The sequence below is a fragment of the Manis javanica genome, chromosome 3 (assembly GCF_040802235.1).
Source record: "Manis javanica isolate MJ-LG chromosome 3, MJ_LKY, whole genome shotgun sequence".
Lineage (NCBI taxonomy): Eukaryota > Metazoa > Chordata > Mammalia > Pholidota > Manidae > Manis > Manis javanica.
In genome coordinates this window covers 79,472,633-79,482,603 of record NC_133158.1, presented here as the reverse complement: position 1 = coordinate 79,482,603, position 9,971 = coordinate 79,472,633, and the positions used below count along the sequence as shown (strand labels likewise).

General features: G+C 40.9%; 1 protein-coding gene across 2 annotated transcripts in view; it reads left to right on the top strand.

Moving 5' to 3' along the window:
- The first annotated feature begins 4,817 nt into the window (after window positions 1-4,817).
- COL8A1 (collagen type VIII alpha 1 chain) overlaps window positions 4,818-9,971 on the top strand; it is a 133,469-nt gene continuing 128,315 nt past the window's right edge. Inside the window, exon 1 of one of the 2 annotated variants that reach the window (XM_017657509.3) lies at window positions 4,818-5,041. The gene's annotated coding sequence lies outside the window, so the exon portion shown is untranslated. The remainder of the gene's footprint in view (window positions 5,042-9,971) is intronic. The other variant, XM_017657510.3, reaches the window with a different exon arrangement.

Genomic DNA, 9,971 nt, shown 5'->3' with positions numbered 1-9,971 from the left:
AGGAGAGTTACTACTGGATTAAGAGGAAGAAAGTTAAAAGGCTTCAAGATTTAGAGGCTGATGGCTCATTCTGGAAGACTTCTGCCAAGTCCTGAGATTTAAGAGTGACAGTGGTTGCAGTTAACAGCTATTGTGACAATGGTACACCCTACTTTTGGGATTCTGTGTCTAGAATACAGACAATGTTTAATGTTGGGGTGTAATGCCCTTGCAGCAAACACTGGACTAACACTTATGAGCTCTAACTTGCATTCCTGAAGCTCAGTATGTGTATAACTGAATGTTGGGTTGACTCGAGGGGATGTTGAGTAAGAGGAGCCTCTACTGACTGGTACAGAGCAAGCATCTGAAAGGTGAAATAACTTTAGAGATTGGTTAAGCCTCCTATTTTACACTGGACACCGAATCCAAAAAGGATCAAGCATCAGCCCTGAGTTTTCATGGGTCGAACTGGGACTAGCCCCCAGATTTCCTGACTCTTCATGCAGTGCTCTATTATAAAGCCAGTAGGAACTGTGAGGCAATCATCTGTGGGCTCACCCGAGTCAGTCAGCTCTCCACCATCCGGGTCAACAGGGAAGCTGACTCACAGAATCCAATGTTCCTCTGGAATGTGGGAGAGGTGTGTCTTTCTTGTGTGCTGTGAGCCTTTCAATCTTTGTAAATAAAACCTTATTTTAAATGCCCAAGGAGAGCTGGCATTTGTAAGTGCCTTGCAGGCCAAGATCGTATTTGGTGATAGCACAAAACCTAGGCTGACTGACTGATGGGTCATTTGAGAGCAAATTTCTGCATATTGAACCTCAAATCAGTGATTTTTGCTTAGACCAAAAGCCATCTTCATTTGCATTCTGAAGCCCTTAGGAGGAGCAAGAAACTTGGAGGTTGAAATTGCCAACACACATGAAATAAATGAAAGTTAGCTATTTGAAAACATAAATGTGAAGGTATAGCTTTTAATGCCAGTTTCTATTGTTTGCTAAACCAAAAACCCTTGAAAACTCAAGGATCTCATACATCAGACCTATTACCTGGGGATAGATACTTTCAGATAACCTTAAAGCTACAACAGGTGAAAAGCCTGGTTCCTCTGACACCAGAGCAGACACCACCCTCCACATTTATCCTATCAGTCATCCTGGCCACACCCTGGGAGAATCCTGCTTTCTGTCTCCTTACAACCACACAGGGACACTGGGCTAGAGCCTCCACTACTTTTGCCACCTCTTACAGACCTCCAACTTTGCAGGACAAAGACATGCAGTTTTTTCTAAGTATGCTAATTGCCCTAGACATTCTGACATTCTGAAAAGAAAATGCTTTGGGTCTATTATAAAGGATCTACTACAAAGACCCAATTCAAAGAAAAGTGCAATCTTAATGATATGCCATTTCTATCAAGCCATTCTACTGGTCAAAAGTCTTCAGTGACTCCTCAGTGCCTACAGTATACAGTTCAGATATTGAGGTGTAATTTAAGGTTTTCCACATGCTGATCCCACCTCTCCTTTCCTGTTTCTTAGCTTTGTTGTTCTACTACATTGACCCTTCCCTTCAGTCATGCTAACCAATTCACCATCCCCCAAATATTCCTGTGCTTTACCCAGCTTAATATATTCCTTCTCTGGCCCTACTGTTCATCACCCATCATCCAAAAGCTATTTTCTATGGCTCAGCTCAAATTCCACCTCCTCCCTGAAGTCTCTTTGCAACCCAAATTACAGGATTTAATGCTTGTTTTCCTCCATGGGACTAGATCTAGATTCTCATTTTCCTCCACTTTGAATACTACACTGTCTGGTATCCATTCTTAATAAATATCTGTTAATTCTAACTAAGCCAAAAAAAAAGTTTCCATTTTCAAAGCTCTTTAATAAAGTAATCATCTGTAGCTATTATTATATCCACACAATGGAAACTTCAGAGCATCAAGTATGTTGTCATTGGATTCCTTTCTTTCCACAGAAGACCAAAGTAGGTCATTTCAAACCTCGGTCACCTTCAGAGAGATTCTAGGAAGGGCACGCTGAGAGTCACCAAAGAAATCACATTCCTGGGTTCCTAACTTGTTGTCCAGATCTGCTACTGAATCAGATTCAGGCAAGTGTGAACTGGAGAAATGAACTACTCATTCGGACGATCCAAACAAAATGAAAGGAACTCTTTTGTTACATTGGCTGGATATTCAGGTTTGAAAGGACAAAATGAAGGAGAAAAAAGAAGAAAAATAAAGCCATCGATTGCCTTCTCTTTGCATGTGCTTTTCTTGCCTTTTCTGTTTCTATTTTTCACAACCATGTGATAGAACTGGAATGTTTGGAAGGCATTAGATCAGGATTGAAAAGATCATTTGCTAATCTGTGGAGGATATCTACTAACATGTTTATTATCCAGTTTTTCCTCTAACTGGTTCTTGTTTAGTTTGTCCAGAACATGTTTCTTTGCTAAATTAAAAAGTGCCAGATGTGGTACCATGCCTACAAAATCACATCTGATTTCAGGGGTCAGACCCAGAATAGTTAATGCAGTCCTATTTCTAGGCCGAGTAACAAGGGTTATTCATTTCATATTCTTTTTAATGGATTTAGCCACTTCCTCAAAAGACAAGCATACTATTTGGAAAGAGAAAAATCTGAGTTATGGAAGGTCAGTAGAGAGTAAAACCAAATAGCAAATGGGGAAATTTAATGTGAAAGTTCTAGCTTTTCTAAGCATTCATTAATTCTTTTATTCATTCATTAAACTAATAAATACTGGCCATTCTCTAAGTGTCGGTGTTCACTAGTGTCATTTATTCAATTAGACTATACATACCTATTGAGTACTTATTTTCTGCTAGCTAGTTAACCACTAGGCATAACTTCTTCACAACCAAAAAGTTACTGAATACAATTTGAACAGGGAGCTTAACGATGAAAAAGTATCAATATTTAGACAGTCAAAAATATCATGAATAACAATTGGATAACTGTACTAATGTCAAACTTGTTTATGATAGAGATCTTAAATTTTTCACCTCATATATCACTAATCTTCCTTCATACCCCAAGCACATGCGATTCTGCTTCATGGACTCCCAGGTATATCCAATTGAAAATAAGCTTAGTTACAAAGGAGGCAATTGAGATTTGGGGCTCTAGAGGCAGCAAACAGATGGTAATATGAGAATGTAAAAAGCTAAACTCAGTGCAGACTTAGCACATATGGCAACTAGTATTATTATTATACAAATGCTACTATTAAATATTCTCTTAACGGTTTTCTTTAAAATGCTTGTTTATAGTTGTAGGCCTTCTTTAGACCCGGAGGAGATTTTCTCCCCTCCCCAGAGATATTTATCTAAGTGTAGTGATATGTTTGATTTTCACAATGGCAGGGTGAGGGTGTTGCTGGCATCTGGTGGGGAGACGCCAGAGATGCTGTTCAACATTCTTCATGGCACAAGAGAGGCCCCCACAACAAGAAATTACCTAGCCCAAGGTGTCAACAGGACCCAGTTCAAGCAACACTGCTCTAGGCCAGCATTTTTCCTTCTCTTGGAGCCTGGTAACCCCAGAGACATCAGGATTTAACCTGTGACCAGGCTAGGTATTCTATCTGGTGGCCTGGTACTTTGCAAGCTCTCTAGCTGTGGCCCCCTCCCAAGACTGTGAGCTTGCGTTAGTAGCTTCATCCCTTTGAGACTTTTCTTTAAAAAAAAAAACACCTTCATGACATAATTCAGTGAACACTGATTCAAGTTTTATACACATATATTGTTATTTATAGTTACATATATTATACATCCATGCAGTAACAGTTCGACCCCTTATTCTTCCCAGCCCACCACCACACACAGGCTCCTCCCTTCCCCCTCTCAGTACCCTCACCCCAAAGGCTCAGGTTCTCTCTTTTAAAATGCTTACATTTCTTTGGTGGCAAAATTGAGTTTGGGCTAGGAAATTAGTCACCACTCAGCAGCTAAAGGAGCTTGTTTTTCTTTCTCTAAATGTATTTCTTAAGAATTTCAGCCTGATCCTTCAGCCTCTTGTTAGTTGAATCTTCTACTTAATGTTTAAGACACACACAGACCTATGGCACCAAGACGTTTTCCAATTGTCAGGAAAGAGTTTTTTAAATACCGAAAATAACCAGAGGGCAGAGTGCCCTGAAATCCAGTTACGTAAGAAGTTGTTGGAGGACCGAGGCTGGATTTGAGGCTTCCTTCTGCACAAGGCAGCCTCCGCTGGTCTTCCCGACGTTGGCTGGGTTTACCTTAATGCTCCACACGTCTGAAGAGGGACCTTGCGATGCTGCACACTACCGGCAGCACGAGAACTTCCCGCCCCCGAGGCAGCGCCGGGAGTGAGGGGCGAAGGGGCCGCTTTCCCCGCGGGCACGGGAGGCCGGGGGCAGGCGCGCGGGCGGCGGGCGGGGTCCGCTCTGCGCGCTGCCCGGCCACGTGCACCCAGCGCCGGGGCTTTGCTGCTCGGGCGCCAGCTTCCCCTCCTGCGCCTCACTTACGAATCCCTCAGGTTTTCAAATTCACAGAAAACACCTTTAGTGTAACATTCACCCACAACTCCCCGTCTCAGAAAAAAAGTTATACAGAAACGGAAAATAATCCAATTCCTCTTTCCTTTCAGATCTCGCCGTGTTTCGGCGTCTCTCCCGGTCTCCAGTTCATTTTCCCCCCGACCATTTCCCCATCTGTGGTCTGCGCCCCTTTCTCTTTCTCTACTCCTCTTCGCTCTCCTTTCCTTTCTCTTCCTCCCTCTCGCGTTCTCACTCCTTCCTCCGCTCCTACCCCACCCCCACCCCCCGCCGTCTCTCCTCCCTCTCTGGGGCTCCTGTGCTGCCCTCTGTCCCTCCCCAGAGAAGAGTGTCTCGCTCCTCGCGGGGCTCCCGGCCCCCGCTCCTTCCCTGCCCACCTACTGTGAGAGGCAGCTCCTCCCACCTGCCCATAAAAGCCAAGTGCATGTTACCGGCAGCGGGAGCCGAGCACTTCCCCGGCCCTCTCCTGCGGGAGCCCCGAGCCTCTCCTGGACCTTACGTGCTCAAGGTAAGATAACACTTCTGCAGGCATCGCACCTACTATGGGTTGTTGTGGAGGGGAATACACAATCCTCTGGTCCACAGGCTTACTGTGTGGTTAGAGTTTATTCTTATGGGTGCCAAGATCAGCTGCTCCTTTAACTAGCAACTGGTTTGAAAACAAACTTCTGTTAGAACGGTAAAATAAAAGTTCATTTTGGGCAGAAAGGGCAGCATAAATATTACAAAAACCCTTTCTCCTTTTAAATCACTTTACTGTTGCTGTGGTTAAAATGTATCTGGGGTGTTTTACTAACGTTTTTCATTGTGAATATTTCACATATTAGTGGGAGCAAGAAAACTTTGTCCCATTGTCAAAAATGCACTTTAAAAGAACATAATTAGTTTACTAAATATAGCACAGTCAAAAGGTCTGCTAACAATTTTGCCATGTTTTCCAAACCCCCAAGACAGCTTCTGTGAGTCCTTTAAAAAATATCTTTCCAGGTTTAAGTGCTTGGAAAAAATGATGTGAATGAGTGCCCTTTGCACAGGGACAGTAATCAGGTGGCTGGTAGATATGAAAGAACAAACCCAAATTAGCAAGCTGGGGCAAAATGTGCTTTCAAAAAACTATCTTTTCAAGACGTCTTAAAATGAGAATTGTGTTGGAAGGAACTAAGTAAGGGTATAAAAGAACTTCATGAATTTCTATACACACACCTAAACATAAAAGTGGTTCAATGTTTCACAGAAAGAAAAAAATACAGGCCAGATTATAAAATACTTCTGTGTACACCAGACAGTTGTAAAGAAAGATCCTTTGCTTTGGAAGTTTGAACCGTGCTTGACACTTTTTTCCTTCATTTAGTAAATTAAAAGCGACCTGATTTGACACCCAATTCTCACAGAAATATCCAGTGTTTAAGTTATCCCCTTTTTAAAAGCTGGTAAATTCTTATTTCTGAAGTCTGAGAATGAGTGGTGTGCACCTGTGAAAGGAAAAACATATTCTACAGCTACTTCTGTAAAACCAGACACTTGGTCCATTAGTTTGCCATCAAAATCTGTGGGCTGTATGGGATGAAATTCTCTCATGTGGCCGAAAAACCTTCTTCAAACGTTTCCTCTGGGGAATTGCACAGGACCGCTTAGAGATGGCTAACTGAAGCTGGCAGTCAGGAAACCAAAGCACTATTTCAGTCCTTAAAGTTCTTAAAGTACTTTTTTTTTTTTGGTTTGTTTATATTGTTTCATTTGAAAGGAGAAACTTACCAAAGCTACTGAAAATTCTCCACTATTAAAGAAAGGAAAAATCTTTCGAAGTTTAACTGAGGGTCTTCCAAACTTTTTCTCCGCATTATTTGCATATCAAAAGAAATAATAAAAGATATTTTAACATTCTTTTTGGCAAGGAGGGAATTCAATACAATTATTCAAATGAAAGAATTATAAGTAAAGCTTTCTGTTTTGTGAAATTTTGCTTCATTGGAAAGAATTATTGCAGGGAGTGTGGTTTCTTTTAAGAAAATGATATAAAATTACTATTGGCAAAGATAATATGTGACCTGAGCATATTAAAATACCTTTCATCTCAAACCACAGTGCAGACTGCTTGCTTACTGACTGATGTAAGCGGGCAATCGACAACGACAAGAGCACAGGTATGGGACAAGGCCAAACTCAGTGTGTGGGGCGTCCAAGCTAATTCCTCTTTTGTAGGTGTGCCGGGACTCCGACCTATCATCAGAAGGGGCAAAATACACTGGTTCATTCACCAGATCCCCTTGAGGGAAGTTATCTTTTCTGGGAGGAAAAAAAAAGGCCCCCAGTGTAAAACAGCTCCCTGTTATTCCTAAATCTAGGGATGAAAAGTGTTCTCCCAGGACTTGCTTCTGCTTTTCCTGGCAGTCCATCCACTCTGCCAGCTATGGACCATTTCAGAGTAACTGCCTCCCGGCCCCCCCACACCATGCCGCCAGCAAGTTCAATACCCTAAATAACTGGGTGAGGTGACGTAAATTGCTCATGCTCTAACTTTCCCATGGGCCTTTACCAGACACTTAGAGTGTTTCTTTCTCCATAGGGAACATGGTGGTAAGGCAAGAAGACACTTCCCTTCTTAAGTTTTTAGAAAAATCAGCAGTGGGGTTACATGTAGTTACCCCAATATTTCCCCCTTGCACAAGATGTAGAGACACAGCATGAGTCTCCTCTGTGCTATTATTATACAGCTGCCCCTGGATTGGATCAGGGCCATGCCTATCCTACACTATTCCAGCAGGCTTTGAATGAGTCTTTTAATGTTTCTCAAAAAAGAAAACATGAGCAGCTAAACATCTTACAAGAGACATGGGGTGGGAGTGCTATGCTGATTTTGAGGACCTCTACACCTAGGGAAACACATTTTAGATTTTCTACTCTCTCAAAATTATGAAACAATATTCTTTCCATGATCAGAAAGTATATTCCACTTTACTGTCACTTGTGAACAAAAAAATCAAGGAGAGAAGAATGGGAATGAGTGGACAACTGAGAGGAAAACTGGGAGGAAGTGCCTCTAAGAAGTATCCTAGAAGAGAAAGATTAGAGTCTCTGTTATAAATGCAGCTTCTTTTTGCCCTTATTTAAGTGGAACATGAGGAAAGGCAGAAGGGCAAAAATACATATCTGCTCTTTTTTTTTTCTTATATCAGTGAAAATACTTCCACTAATAAGTTAAGATCCATCTCTACTATTCCCTTCTCTAACAGAAGAGAACAGCTCAGTTCTAAAGACCAACAGAATGTCAAGTCGTCCCCAGAGGACTTTGCCAGTTACAATTTTAAAAGCTTTATTATGAGTATAAAATCCCTCAGAACATATTTTTAACTAATGGTGGTTCACATCAACAAATCCACCCCTAACTCTCCCAAAGGACCCAATGTAGTGTAATATTTGCAAGTTGGAAGTTAGAAGCAACAATTTACTCCTTCTGACTCATTGTCGTCCACTTTGGTAAGGCATCTTGCAGAGTGACTGAGACCCAGCCATACTTGCTAATCTCTGGTCCTCCAAGCAACCCTCTGAAAACTAGGGCTTTCTTCATGCATTGGTTTCCTTCTCATCCACCAGGTCCCCATAAACATCCATATGCATAATTTAAAGAAGATACAGACCTTGAGTCTAGAGAGCAGGCTTCTGAGAGGTGCATTGTTCTAACTATTGAGTAAAAAGAAAAACAAAAGGAGAGAAGAGAAGGAGGTTAAGGGCAGAATGAATACCCTTTGGAATTTAGAGAATCTTTCACTTTAGCATTGTGTGAAAAGGACACTTTACTACCCAATAGAAATTGAGAAATAAAAAAAAGGATCGATTCTCAAGCTATTACAAAATCCTGATGATATAATGAAAAACATCTTCCCCATGACCTGGCATTCATTAACAACAGTTTACACACCTCAGTATTAAATTAGAGCTCTACTAAACTTCCCCTTTCCAGAGAGAAAAGGAATGAAGAGTGGGAAACAAAATTAGCACCAACATTTCAACAACAACAGAGAAGCCACTAATCAAACATTCCACTATAGCTTTGGTAACTAGGTTTACTGTTTGAGGAAGGAGGATCTTTACAAGCAAATAGATTTGCAGGAACGTGATTAAAAGAAGTCACATAGGGTCATAATACCTATAAGCTGAGAGCCCTTGGTATGCAAATCCACAAAACCATCAAAACTCATGGAATCAAAGTGAAGTAACTAAAGCGAAAATGTTCCCCCAAACTGATTAGAGTAATCAGCTAAAATAATAATGAATTCTGACTTCTCAATGTTGCATAATAGTGAAGGCAACTCACAACACCTGTAGCTGATCATATGAAATATTAAAATACACCTGATGGTTCACTTTCAGTCTCCTCTATTTGGGACTCACTTCCATTTTTCTTGCTGGGAAGCAAAAGCTGCCTTCTCTCCCTCAGCGTGGGATTTGTAAATGCACTCACAGTCCCTCCATGCCACCCCCTTTTTTTCTTTCAGCAAAAGAAATCTTTCAATTATATAGATCAAGTTTTGGGAGTACCACTCATACTTGTGGCTTTTCTCACTACCAAAGTCTCATACTTCTCTTAAACAGGATGTAAATTTTCACTTCAACAAATAAAAAGTTTTTCTATTTTTCTAAGCTGTAATTCATACACCTAGAAGAAAAGGAATTTAAAATTGCTACTTGCCTCCAACAGATACTCTGAAATGAAGTTTCTAAGCACTCCTATTTATCTAGTCCCTATTCTAATTTTTTAGGGATTAAAAAACTTATTTAGAGAACCACAGAATATAAATGATGGAAGAATCTTTAGAGCTTATCTTAAGTCCGTTTTACAGATGAGAAAGAAACGTTCAGAGACTGATGTCTTGCTCAGGGTCACCCAGATATGTGTAGCAGAACTAGGGCTAGAGTTCATGGACCAAACTCTCCAGTCAACACTCTTTTTTGAATAACTATAATGTGTCTTCCCCATACAGTATATATCTAAGATGTCCCTGACTATACTAAGAATTTTGTTTGAATTTAACATATAGGGTTCACAGAAATCATAGCCTGGTAGATGTTTTGGGCTGCAGCTGTACCTCTACTACAGAATGTATAGAAACACATATAAACCCTTGTGAAGAGTGAAATCACTAATTGTCACAATCACAGGGCCCTTGTATGTTTTCTCCATTCCAGGATCTGGTATGTAGTAGCTGCTTGATTAATCTGTGTTGAGTGGGTGAGTGAATGAAAAAAAAAAGCTAGGTATAAAATATCCATTTTTTTGTCTTCTTATAAGGAGTCTATAGGGACTCACAGGAACTCAATTCTCAAATAAATCAAATTTAAGTTTTCTCCTTGCTTTAGGAAATGGAGAGCTCATTTAGCCTTACAAACAGCTAAGCCATTTCCCTGCCTGCCGTCCTTTCATTAGCCCCTTCCACTTT